The sequence below is a fragment of the Centruroides sculpturatus genome, unplaced genomic scaffold (genome assembly GCF_000671375.1).
Source record: "Centruroides sculpturatus isolate CEXI.00-Female unplaced genomic scaffold, Cexi_2.0 scaffold296, whole genome shotgun sequence".
In the NCBI taxonomy this organism is placed as follows: domain Eukaryota; kingdom Metazoa; phylum Arthropoda; class Arachnida; order Scorpiones; family Buthidae; genus Centruroides; species Centruroides sculpturatus.
The window spans coordinates 606,883-621,171 of NW_019384990.1; positions in this window are offsets into that span (position 1 = coordinate 606,883).

Sequence of the window (14,289 nt, forward strand, 5' to 3'; positions counted from 1 at the left end):
ATTTATCAGTTTTTTTCTTTCTTCTTTCCCTAAATCTCAACAAAAATTATTCTACTTCATCATTAACACGTTAACTGTAGCATCCTTCCTATACTCTTCCTTGTATATAATGCGATTCATCACCACCTTTCGCTGCCTAAAGCAAATTTTTATAAATATTTCCTATCGTTTTTTGCTTTATATTCGATTTTATAACTCAATAAAAACGGGAAAATACGTATTTATTTTTATTATTTTCAATTGATAAGTTAAGAAAAATTTAACGTATTTTACCTTAAAAAACAGGGGAAAAATTTAAATTTAAATTTATTTAAATATGATTTTGATAAACAATTTTATATTTATCGAAAATAAATAAAATTGCTGTTTGTTTTTAAATATATATTCAAATTATATTGTTATCCGCCAGTTTACATAAAATATGTATTGAATAATATTTAAATTTATTAATTTTTATTCTTATTTTATTTCCTCTTCTTGGATTTAAGAAATGACACTAAACGAAATCTGCTTAACGTTAAATTGCATAAGCAAACAGTTTTGTTCTGCATCTTCCTTCGATGCCAATGATTTTATCGTTGCTTTATCTTGTAAATTATTTTTCGTTTTATTTAATATAAATTAATGCGTTTCCCTAAAATTTCTCTACATTCTATCATGAGCACCATTACATATCACATACATCGTAAAATTCCTTGCTCTTCTACATATTTTCTTGAAATTCGGGAAATTTTTTTACCAAACGTAGGGAAAAACTTTAAAAATTTAGGGAATTTTTTACGAAACGCAGGAAAAGTCTTTAAAAATTTAGGGAATTTTTTTACCAACCGCAGGGAAATTCTAAGAAAATATAGGGAATTTTTTACCAAACGCAGGGAAAATCTAAGAAAATTTAGGGAATTTTTTGAAATTTCCCTAAATTTTGGAGAATTCAAAATTTTCTCGAATTATTTCTATAAAATTTCCCTAAATGTCCCAAATATTTTTGGATTTTATATTTTGAAAAAGTTAGGGATTTTCTCAAGTTGCTATTCCTGAAAATTCTCTACAACCATTACTCGTGTATATCCCTTTAAACATTACTAAAACAGGCTTAAAACATAAACAATTTTATATAATAGGAAATTTTTAAAGATAATCTTGAAGCTACTTAAAGAAATTGTAAAATATTAGGGTTCAGATTCAACTACAATGCAACACATGAGCAATACGATATGAGAGATTTCTCACGGAAGAACTTTCTATGGGAAATTGGCCATTATTTAGGTGCTAAACACATGAAGAAAACAGAAGAAACTCCACTCCAGTAGCCGGCCCGTCGGTAAGGAGCGAACCCGTGACCTGTTCAATGGTTTTATTCACTCGGCCATTGACGGGCACATCAGACTTTAAAGCTCCATTTCTCTAAAGGATTGGATTGGTGAAATAAGGCGACGCAACACATGGGCGATCTTCCATAGGGGTGCCACACGGGACGACTTTATATGGGAAATTAGCAGCAATTTAGATGTTAGGCACGTGAAAAAAAAACCGGGAAAACTCCACGTGGCCGACCCCTTGGAGAGGACCGAGACCGAGATTTTATCAAACATCTCGTCTTTATCTTCCTCCCTAAAATTTCCTCGAAAATATTTTTAAACTTTAGAAATTAACCTTAAACGTTTTATAGATATAAAAAATATCCCTGAAAACAAAGTAAATTTTCCCAAAACAGAATAAAATTGCATATGAAAGCTTAACATTTTAAAAAATATATATATACAAAATATCCCTATAACTCCTGGAATTCCCTATCAACGAATCTCATCATTCGAAAAAAAAAAAACAAATGTCAACATACCTGACAAGAATAATTATTAAATATTGTATTTTACATTATTGAATTTATAATTATCATTGAAAAATTGATATTTTTAAATAAAAATTTGATCTCAGAAAAGGGAGGATAGTTATTATAATAATTCACAATAAAATTAGTCTATTAGATAATGAATTATTCAATGCCTTCTATCCTTTTGTAAACAACTTTTGGAACATTAGGTAAAGTTCATTATCTCCTCCTTCTTACATTAAAAATACGAAAAAAAAAGAGGAAAAATCTAATTTAGGAAGTGACATCACAATGTGCTGACGCATTAAATATTATGTTCAAGACTCTTAGTGTATCAACTAAGTGGGTTACACCTTTTTCGTGTTCACCTTCTAACTGATTGTATTCCTTTCCAATATAAACATCAGCAAGTAGAAAACAGCATTTTAAGAATATTACTAATTACTACGAAACTTTGAATTTATAAAAATATCCTTTTACAATTTATATATAAAACTTTCTTTTATATTTAATCAACTTTGATGAAATTCTTCTTTATTCTTCTATGGAAGAATTACAATAATCTTTTGAAGGTTTACTCTTCTTTTACAGTTATTTAACTAATAATTTTCTGTTTTCTGTATAGAATAATTTAATTAATTATTCTAGAATTTAATTTTTCTATAATTTTCTATAAAATAATTCGTAATTTTATCAGTTTTCTCTTTAGCTGAGTAAATGGCTTCATGCTCGAATTATAGAGTTATTTGACTCCAGGGCCTCATACAGGGGCCCTAAAATGTATTATTTTGAGTAAAGGAAGTGGTACGCAATACATTTAATTGATTTAGTACATCTTTATAATTTTTAGATAAAATGGGGCCCACATTAGTGACGTATTCGTGCTCCATTCTCCCTCAAGCCCTGTGTTTTTCCTTTTCTATTGATTAACTTTTAATCTCTTCCTAACTCGATAAATTATTCTATAATTTTGTTTATATTTTTTCTGTAGTGTAACTGAACTAGAAATTCTGGCAATTACATTTCTATCACGTATCAAACTGAAATTGTATTTCCTGATAATTTACTAATGGTTCCTCTTCTTTTCTTATCAAATAATTAAACTAATAATTTTTTCTATAGAAAAACTAAGTGATATTAGCTTTCTCGAGTTTATTTTTTATTTACTTAGAACTAATAATTAATACTAATCCTTATCCTCTAAGGCATAACTAAAATTAAACTGTAAACACTTTCTATGAAGTTGTGATTCACGTAGTATCATTTAACTAATTAAATTATCATTTTAACTGTTAACTAACCTAATTAAAATCTTAATTTTACAGTTATTTTATAGTTTTGTCCTATTAAATAAATAAATTATTAGTCATATTAGTTAGATACTAAGAGAAGTAAGTTGCAGCAGGGGTTAAATGACCTTGCTGCCCTCCTCTTATTTGAGTCTAGTAATAACTATTCGTTAAAAATTATAGAAAAAATCTCTTAAATAAGTAATTATACAATAGATAACTTTAGTACATATAATTATTAATTTTCTATAGGTGCTAATAGTTTAACTAAAGAGGAATTAATTAAGGTTTTCAGTTGTTACTTTATAGAATAAGGCACAACCCTTCTGTAGATCTTTCTATTACCATTCTGCCTGTAAAAGAAGGAAGAAAATCCTTGTTTTTAAAGATTAAACCTATATAATATTAATAGTACCTGGTAGTTTACTTTACCTGTATACAGGTATTAACAATTAATACACATATCTGATAGTTCCCTTTTATTGTTTGATAACTATTAATTAAGTTACTATGCAGAAAAGAATATAACTTTAATAATTCCCTTCCTTGCTCGATATTCATAAAACTAGCACTTTTCTGATAGCTTTTTACTTGTTTTAAAGAGTAAATAACACTATAATTTAAGTTACTCTATAGAAAATGTAAGCTAGAAACTCCTGGAAGTTCTCTTCTTCTAATAGCTTTCTCTCTTTTTTTTCCTACTTGATAACTAAACTAGCAATTAAAATATTAGGTATTTTCCATGTTCTTTCGCGTAACTAAACTATTAATTCTTACAAATATACGCTTGAAGTAGAGGTTTTATTATAGAATTAACGTATGTAATTTGTTTTAATCACTTAAACGAACACGCTTTGTTTAGTTTAGCTGAAGGTAAACTGTACAACACATTCTTCTCCTAACCTTTATTAAAGGATAGAGAGCTCAACAACGTACAGTACAAGTACTGTTAACAGTTTAATTTCTGAAAATAATTAAAGTGAAATCTCGCTTGTTTTATTAAGAATGACGAAAGATTTATTCACGATGCCACTAGAGAATATTTTATGGCATAATTACATGTTTTCCAAAATTTTACTTGAAATCAATAAACACTCTCTCATCTCAAGCTTGGATGATTACAAAAATATTTTACTGAATCGCATAAATTATAGAAATTATAAATATTAAATGTAACTCTTCTTATTCTGACATTTACTTACAATTAATTGCATAATTAATCTGCCTTTTCTCTGTTATAATTTATTTAACTCGGTAAAATTAACTTTTTTTTTTCTTTTATAAAAATTCTTTTTATATTTTAAAACTTTAGATAATTTAAATTTATTTTTTAAATAGTTTAATAAACTCAATTAAAGCATTAAAAGTGCATTTACAGTATTAAAAGATGAAGTTAATCTCTCATAAGGATGATGTAGAGCTGCTCTAATCTGTGATTTATACAAGTGATTTTTTTGTGTGTGTGTGTGTGTGTGTCCTGTTCTTTAAATCCTAGCCGCAGAGTCACCACATCTCGTAGTCCACCCTCTAGACCCATCAAACTCCATTAGCCAACCCTCCTAAGGTATAAAAAAAATCCTCAAACGTGACGAAATCTCCTAAGTTAGCGTGACAGACACGTGACCAAGTGTCAAACAGGTGAAGAAGAGGGCGGCAGAGATCTGCGTTTTGTTCATGGCCGACACCCAGACGCCTTGGTTTTTAAGACCACGCCCTATTCAATTTCCCCCTTGGCTTTCGTCTCTTACACATTACATGTGTGTGGGAAATGGCACATGTTGATCAATAGACAAATATCCGCCCTGTAATCCTCGTCAGATTCAAGTTACAACTCACCTAATGAATGGTTGGAACTTATATACACTCGAACCTGTGTCTTATCCAGTGTTAACACCCCCGGTCTTGTCACTTTTTTTTTGTGACGTTGTGCCTTTTTTTTCATCAAGTCTTTGGAATATCCGAACACACCCTCGGCATAGGTCACCTAATAATTAAGGAACCCGGCATGACCTTTATTAGAGATGAGCCACTGTGTCAAATCGTTGCGAAACACCCCTCCTGATCTTCTGAAATTACACCTCTCACTATATACATGCCCTTTGCCTTACAATTTCCTGTTGAAACCGATTTCTTGATGAGAATTTTGATATTTCCTCGCCTGTAATCAGTGAAATTCATCCGCACAATTTATTTTTGTAAATAAATTTGTGGAAATTCTTATCTAGTAGATAAACAATGTGGATTAACAGTGTTATATCATTAAAATCTAAGGATGTGTAGTTAATAAAAGCTTGATTTCACAGTTAACACATCTACAGACTTTACAAGTATAGGGATAAAGTAGAGATGGGTGTAATTATACAACTTCTACGATTAATTTACATTATATAATCCAAAAATTATATATATTTCACCCTGTATTTCATTAACACGAACCTGTTAATTTAATTAAATTCACCACCAAAACGTCACTTCTCAGCATCCTTCTAATTAACTCCTAATCCTGCATCCTTTACTTCCTCCTTGATTTTTTCGTATTAATTAATGAAACAACCGAAAAATTATACAATTTATAAAATTATTATACATTTTACTTTTAAAAAATGCAACTTTTTTTAAGTGTAAACTGAACAAAATTTTTTTTATAACGAAGAGTAGAAGTGGCAAACTTGTACAACCTTTATCACTTTATAACAAAGTAAATATCACACACAACTTAAAAAAAAAGTAGTAAAATAATAATCTCTAAATACAATTTGAAAGAAATTATGGAAGATTATGAAAAAAGAAAAAATATATCTTCAGTCTTTACACATAATCCAATCTGACATGATGTTATTCCAGGACTATACAAACACTTTGGGAGAAGGAATAGTGACAGAGATGGATGAAGTGGTTAACTTAGTAACTGGAAATCTACTGATGGAAATAGTTTATTTGAAGAGTTGTCTTGCTTTTAATTGCAAAAGTGATTGAGTGTTACAAACTTTAAAATATCTTCTTCAGAAAATAAAAAAATATATATATATTAAACACTAGCAAACAATTCGTAGTATCTTCAAATATTTCTTCTATTCATCATCAATTTGAAGATTGTTTTTCCTCTCTTTAAAGAGTAATATTTAATTCATCATTCATTTTCTGACTGTTTTATTATTTAAAATGTTATTCAACTTACTGTTTTACATTTTTATAAATATTCTGCTCACTTTCTACACTTCGTCAGCACTCAACTTTATCACCTTTGACCTTAAACGAGTAGTTTTTATTCAGTTATCGTGACGAAATAATTTCTATTCTTTCTTGTTCATCTTGTCTTAGATTCTCTGTTTTACTAGAAGATGATGGCTTGTGGCACTTTATCAACTCCTCTAATTTCTTTCATTGTCAACCTTTGACCTTAAATATCTCATTATTTTGTTTAGTTCTCGTAATGAATTGCTTTCTCTTCCTTCTTTTCTATCTTACTGGTTTGTGTACTTTCATCTTCATCTTTTATTTTTTTTTAAAAGAAAGTCGTCGTATATGTCTCCTGCTTTGTTTCACTATCGACCTTTGACTTTAAATTGCAATTTTTTTCTTTAATTTTATCATAAATATTTTTCCATCTTTCTTTATCTTCATCTTTTATTTAAAATCTCCAAATCTGTAGATGCATAACTTTGTTTCACTACTGACCTATGACCCTAACCTAACCTATTTTACTTACATGATTTTCTATTTTATCTTCTCTATTCTCTTACTGATTTAATCATCTTCATCTTCTTTATCCTTTATTCCAAGATTAGTCAGATTATACAAGCTCCCTGCTTTATTTTATTATTGACTTATAACCTTAAACGATATCAAAAATAAAACTTTTCCATCCTTCTCTGATCTTCGTCCTTCGCTTGAAATCTTCAAATCTTCAGATGCATAAATCAGCCAATAAATCGTCAAATATAGCAAGCTCTGCTTTGTTTCACCGCTGACCTGTGACCTCGAACATCTAATTTTATCCAATTATCTTAACGAAATGTCTTTCTGTTCCATCTTCTCCATCCTCTCATTGATTTACGCATCTTCATCTTCTCCATCCTTTACTCCAAGGCTCGTCAGATTGTACGAAGCATTCTGCTTCATTTCATTATTGACCTATGACCCTCGGCACCTAATTTCACTCGGTTATCTTAGTCAAACTACCGTTTTTTTCCTCACTGATTCGCTGCTCATTTTCAAGTAGATAGAAGCAAACTTTTTTCATCTTTACCTCTTTATCTAATTAGTTAACAGCCATTAGATGTAACTAAACTAAAACAGGAATTATTAATTCGACTAAACTTCGGTCTCACATTTGTTATTTAGTGATGGGAGGTTGTTGCAGTGCAATCAGTCCACCGTCACCTGCACGCCTCTCAACTAATGGAGATATATAGTGATGCTGTCAGTTATGGAACAGCTCCTCATATACTTTCTCCACATCTTGTCACAGCTATTCCCTTCCTCACTGCTTACCATTTTCTTATTTATCTTCATTGCCAGTCTCTTGTTTACTTTATCCTTTAGGGAAATTCGTGTAGTTGATCGACAAGATTCTTGTTTTCTCTTTAACAGAATCGTTTCTCTTCAAATCACAAATTTGAGGATTTGTAGAGATTTTTTTTTGATAATTTAACTCGATTTTTTATATTTTATATCAATTTTAATCGAGATTTAAAATTACGTAAACAGTTTCCCTTTTAATTTTGTAAAAGTTTAGTCGTTTCTCAATCCGTAGATCGCGATCACCTTATTATATACGATTTTCTATTACATTTTAGATAGGTTGGAAAGTTTAGAAACACCCGAAAGAAAAATCTGTGTTTTTAGTGCGAAATACTTTATAAAATCGTTGAATTTGTTTAAATTTATAAATTTTTAATGTAAATAAAAGGCTTAAATGTGATTTTTTCACAAAATTAATTTATTTTCTTTTACAGAAAGCCTTGTAATCATTCCTAATATTTGTACTCACTTCGTATTAAAAATATTTTAATTATAATTAAGACCTCGAGATTCGTTACTCTCTACCTCTTCCACCCCTTTGACTTTCTCCCTCTCATCTTCATTTTCTTAATTTTGCCTTCAAACAACTCTCATTTCTCAACTAAACGTTTGAGAAATGTTCCATTCTTCCTAATCTCCATTTAATGATGGATAAAACTACCCCCTTATCACGTGACTGCGGTTTTACTCCATCTTCACAACCATTTTGTGTGAACTTAATCCTCAAATACTAATTACTAGTGGAAAGATTTTTACTTTACTCCTTTATCTGTAAAATTTCCTCACCTTCTTTGTTGTAGTAATTCTTGTCAATTAACATTTACCTCAAACAAATATTTACATCTTTAAGTTTAATTGTGGATTTTTATGTGTTGTGTGTTTGATAAATGTTTCCTTTGTTTATTAATAAAGCTCTTATATATATGTTTTTTAAACTAGATTCAGTGTTTCTAAGATTATTTATAAGATTTTTAACTAGTTTTTTTCAAGAGCCTTTGCAAAAAATTCAAATAAATTTTCTGTTTCTAAGAGCCCATGGAGGAGCCTCATCTAAATCCTTTATTTCTAAGCGCCTTTGCAAGAGCCTCAACTAGATCCCCTCTTTATAAGCATCTTACTTAGCTGGAGCCTCATCCAGATCCCTTATCTCTAAGCGCCTTTGCAAGAGCCTCAACTAGATCCCCTTTCTATAAGCATCTTAGCTGGATCCTCATCCAGATCCCTTGTTTCTTAGCGCCTTTGCAAAGGCCCCAACTGAATTCAGTGTTTTCTAAGAATCTTTATTTTCAAATAAATCCCTTATTTCCAAGAATAGTTGCAAGAGCTGAATATTTTTTTTAAAAAGACATTTCAAAAAGATCTTAATTATAATTTAGATCATAATTGAGGATCTTGAAACAAAGAATTGAGTATCATTTCTTTGTTTCAAGATCCTCAATTACATTTATACTTTTAAGACTTTTGTAAGACCTATTTTGAGAGCAAGCACGTAATTCCTTCTTTCTGAAGGCTCAACTAACATTTCATTTTTAGAAACTTTGAGTAAATTCCTTGTTCCTAAGAGCCATTGCAAGACTAATTGTATTTAAAACCCTTTGCGTGAACCGTAATTCTTTATTTCAGGAGCATTAAATAAAATTCGTATTTTCAGGAGCCTTTGAAAGAACTTCAAATAAATTCTTTGTTTTTAAAAATATTTTCAATAATCCCTGCTAAACTTCTCCTTATTAAGATTCTTTACAGGATCGCCCATTGAATTCCTCGTCATTGAGATCCTTTACATGAGCCCCAACTGAATTATTCGTCATTGAGATCCTTTACAGGATCGCCAATTGAATTCCTCGTCATTGAGATCCTTTACATGAGCCCCAACTGAATTATTCGTCATTGAGATCCTTTACAGGAGCCCCAACTGAATTCCTCCTTATTGAGATTCTTAACTGTTTCCTCAAATAAACACCAAATCCAAGAAAATAAACAAATAAATCGATCGCGAACCACCTCTTGAATAGCACCACCATGTAATCTAAACGAGAAAAATCCCAACCTTTCGACATAGTCTAGAAAACATCCTAAAAATAAAAATTCCCTCTTAAAAACATTATATTATTAATAACAAAGCTAAATTTAGATAAATATAAAAGTGAACATTCTTAAAATTGAAACTAAATCCGTTAAAGGAACAACAAAAGACACGAAAACTCACTAAATTAGCAATGTTAGACGATATTAGTGAAAACGTTTAGCATTGTTTGGATAACGTCTAGAACCAAGACAACCTCCATAAATCTACAGGATTTATGTCTTCGGTATTGCACACCATTAAAGAATTCCACGTATAGAAAGTAAAGTCGTACGTCCTGTACATCTGTCAGTAATACATCATCAACAATTTCTTTGCTATCACACGACATATATCTCGACTTTCTCAAGGGATATTCATAATATAAAGGTATTAAATCAACAAAATTGAAATGAATAGCTCAACTCATGAATAGAATATTATTCCCTTCTTCTATGCATAAACATCAATTCAATATTCACGTGCAGATTTTTATTTTTATGTATTATTTTTGGATATTTTTAAGAGAAGAACATTTATTTATTTACTTAATTTTTAATGTAATTTCTTTTTTTTTATATAAATCTTATTCATTTTTCCATCTTAAAATTGTTTTAAATTGCTTAAATTTTGGTGGAAATATTTTTAATTTTTGTATTTTTTTATTTGTTAGTTTGTAATGTTTACTGGTGTTTTCGGGTAGAAATTGTTTAAGATGAGGCGCAATTAAGGAATTTTAGGGAAAATTTTAATGTTTTTTTTTTAAATTTCTGAAAGCTGAAAGTAAGAAATAGCTGTAAAATAGCCTAAATGCCTGTAAACACCTTAAAAATAAACGTAAATTAGTTTAAAAACCTGTAAAATACCTGTAAGATTGACTAAATACTTGTAAATACTTGTAAAATACCTGTAAATACTTGTAAAATACCTGTAAATACCTGTAAAATACCTGTAAGATTGACTAAATACCTGTAAAATACCTGCAAGATTGACTAAATACTTGTAAATACTTGTAAAATACCTGTAAATACTTGTAAAATACTTGTAAAATACCTGTAAATACTTGTAAAATACTTGTAAATACTTGTAAAATACCTGTAAATACTTGTAAATACTTGTAAAATACCTGTAAATACCTGTAAAATACCTGTAAGATTGACTAGATACCTGTAAATACCTGTGAAATAGCCTGAATATTAATAAAAATACCTGTATAATAGCCTAAACACGTGTAAATTCGAATTAAAACTTAAAAATTTAACACTAATGTACAGAAAAAGCGTACAAATTTATTTAAAAAAAACAAAAAAACAAAAATAAAGGTAGAATGATAAATGAAGTTTTGTATTGTAGCAAGTACGTGACAACCTTTCTGTTCCAAAATTACATATTGACGTGAATTATAACACTAAGTCAGTCTGGTATTATACACGTCCGTGACTGTTGTACGCTATGTACAAAGCTACAATGTTAATGGTTCAGTAAATTATTGGGTGGGTGCTTGTTTCTTACTTGATGGATGCATAGAAACACTGCTTCAACTTCTGACTGTATCAACACTTTGATAATTGCTGCTGCTCCATTTCATACTTGTTCCTAATACTTTTTTTTCTTTTTGGTTTTTTTTGGTAAGCAGCGTCAAAGGTCAAAAGTTCATCGAATGTCATGTCTCCCCCTCTTCTATAATTCAAATTTTACACAAGAATTAAGGTTAAAATTTAGTTTTTAACCTTAATTTTTAATATCAAAAATCATTTTGGGGAAATTTTTAGTGTTTTTTAAATGGTTATAATATTAAAATTTCGTGTTTTAGTTCTGTATTTTTAGTATTGTGTTATATAAACCTATGTTCTGTACTTAATTTTAAGTTCTAGAATCCAAAATTTTGTAATTTAATTAAGATTTAATTAAGATTTAGACATTTTGGTAGCTAAGTGTGCCGTTTTAGATCATAATTTCGACTTTTTAATAACGAACACTACTTTTTATGACCATATTTTTGGACTTTCTAGAAGAAAAATCACTTTCTAAAACCAAATTTTGGACGTTCTAGCAACAAAATCCATCGTCTAGAACCATATTTTGGACTTTCTAATTCGAAATTCGTCTTCTAAATCTATATTTTACGCTTCTAAACTATTAAAAACAGCATTCGTAAGCTTATATTCGAGAATGACTGAAGAATAATTATTAGAAGAGTGATAGATAATCGTGTGGTCACATAATAAACCATTGAATGGAGAAGAAAACAATTTATGGTTTCTTAATGGTTACTCAAAGCCAAATAGATCATTAATGTAGAGTTTACTGATATGGATTTTTCTAACCCCCCATTAGATTTTAGGCTAGAGTAGGAGATAATTTATGATCTTACAAACTAACCCCTAGCTATAACGGACCTTTAAGCGGTTAAACCATTCTTCATCCCTTAATTAAACTAAAATTAAAGAGTCTAAGTAGTCCTAGACGTTCCAGCGGGCGATGTCAGACGAGATTGAAAAGTACTTTACAATTTTCCATTGCCTATAAAAGGGGGAAGGAGTAGAATTTTACATATAAATAACACACTAAACCTTGTAAATACGTATAATTTCTATACTAGAAAGGACAAAATATTGATTTAAATGGTTGATTTTACTGCTGAAAAGTCCAAAATATGGTCATACAAGGTGGATTTTGTTACTAGAAAGTTCAAAACATGGCCATAAAAGTAAGTTTTCTTACTAAAACGTCCAAAATGTGGTCTTAGAAGTTAAATTTCCATACAAGAAAGAGCCAAAATTTAAATTTAAACCACGACTTTCACTACCAGAAAGCCCAAAAAACTCGAATAAAACGAGCATTCATGCAAATCAATTTAAGTTCTCGTATATTGGCAATTCAATTTTCAACATAATTTAAGCCTTCCTAATGTCAATAAAAACTCCACTACATCTGTATCCACTACAAAACTATAAAACACACACAAACACATGTATATATATATAACAACTGATGTTCCTTTACAGATAGGAGAAGAGGAAGGAGGAAAAAAAAATTATTTTTCAATGTATACTGCACATTTAAATTTAACAAATCATTTACTACAGTAGAGTCTGGATGTTTGTGATATCTTCTCCAGTTTTTGTTGGCAGAAAATATCTTTTTCACCCCATAAAGCTTTCAATACTAAAAGATATATCCAGCAATCTATGTAACAGATGGTTTGAAATTTTCGAATCGTTTTGATATTCCATTCTAGATAGATGCTTATACGTTTTAAGTAAAGTATATATATATATATATATACATCACTCTTCACCCCCTATTTTCTGTCTCTCGTACTATATTCGTGTGCTGAGGCCTCATAAAAATGATGTAGATGCATTATTGAGGTACGGAATGAAAAGAAATGATTTTATATCTCCAGTTTATCATATATCTTTTTTAAATTGTTTTCTGACATTTAATATATAAACATTTTACTTATTTTTTTTATTATTAAATATCCTCTGAAATCTGTAATTTTCTATAAAGTTTAAATTATACAAGTGATGCTGAAGATGAGGGATTCTTAGAGGATGCAACTTGAATATAATGAATATCTTGAATATATTCTTAAAAAAACAAGTTTAGAAATAGTTTACTGTGTAATTTATTCGTTTTTTTTAATTTTATGTAGCTTAAAAATTGTACAACTTTCTAATAAGTTTACTTTTTCCACTTGTTTTCCACAAAGATGCAGGAGATGAGGTATTCTTAGAGGATGCATCTCGGATATGATGAATATATTAAGTATAATATAAAATAACAAATTTAAACACATTTATCGTATAATTTACATGTTTATTTTTATTTAATTTAATTTAAAAGTTTACGTTTTTATAGGTGATGTTTACTTTCCCAAAGATGCTGAAGATGAGGGATTCTTAGAGGATGCATCTTGATTATGATAAATACATTTAATAGATTCTAAAAAGACAAGCTTATACGTATTTTACTGTATAATTTACTTGTTTTTTATTTTATTTTATACAGGTTAAAAGTTATAAAAGTTTACTTTTTATATTTAATGTTTATTTCCCAAAGATGCCGAAGATGAATGATTCTTCAGAAAGATCTTGGTTATAATAAATACTCCAAATAAATTAATAAAAGAAAAATAAGTTTAAAAATATGTAAATATATAATTTATAGAATTTTTCAAGTTATTTTTCTTTCTAAAAATAGGATTTCTTAGATGTTGAGGATCTGTTTCTTGTAAGGTTTGGAAAAAAGTTTTCCTTTTTTTTTCTGAGTGTAATAACATTTGGTAGAGAGTCTGTAGAATGTTTTGAAATATCCGAAAACGTAAAGGATCCACGTAAAATTTTTAGAGAAAGATTTAAAAAAAGTATAGGGTCCTTTTTCAGATTTGAATAAGAGATCTAAAGTAGTAAAGAGATCGTTTTTTGAAGGCTTGTAGTGATGGAGGATCTTCTCTTAGATGGTTGAAAAGCATTTTATTTGTAAGGTTTGCAACTTTGATGTTTCAAGTTTAGTTTTAAAAATATAGAAACCTTCTAAAAATAAAATAAAATCCGAGAAAAAAATATATAAACCCA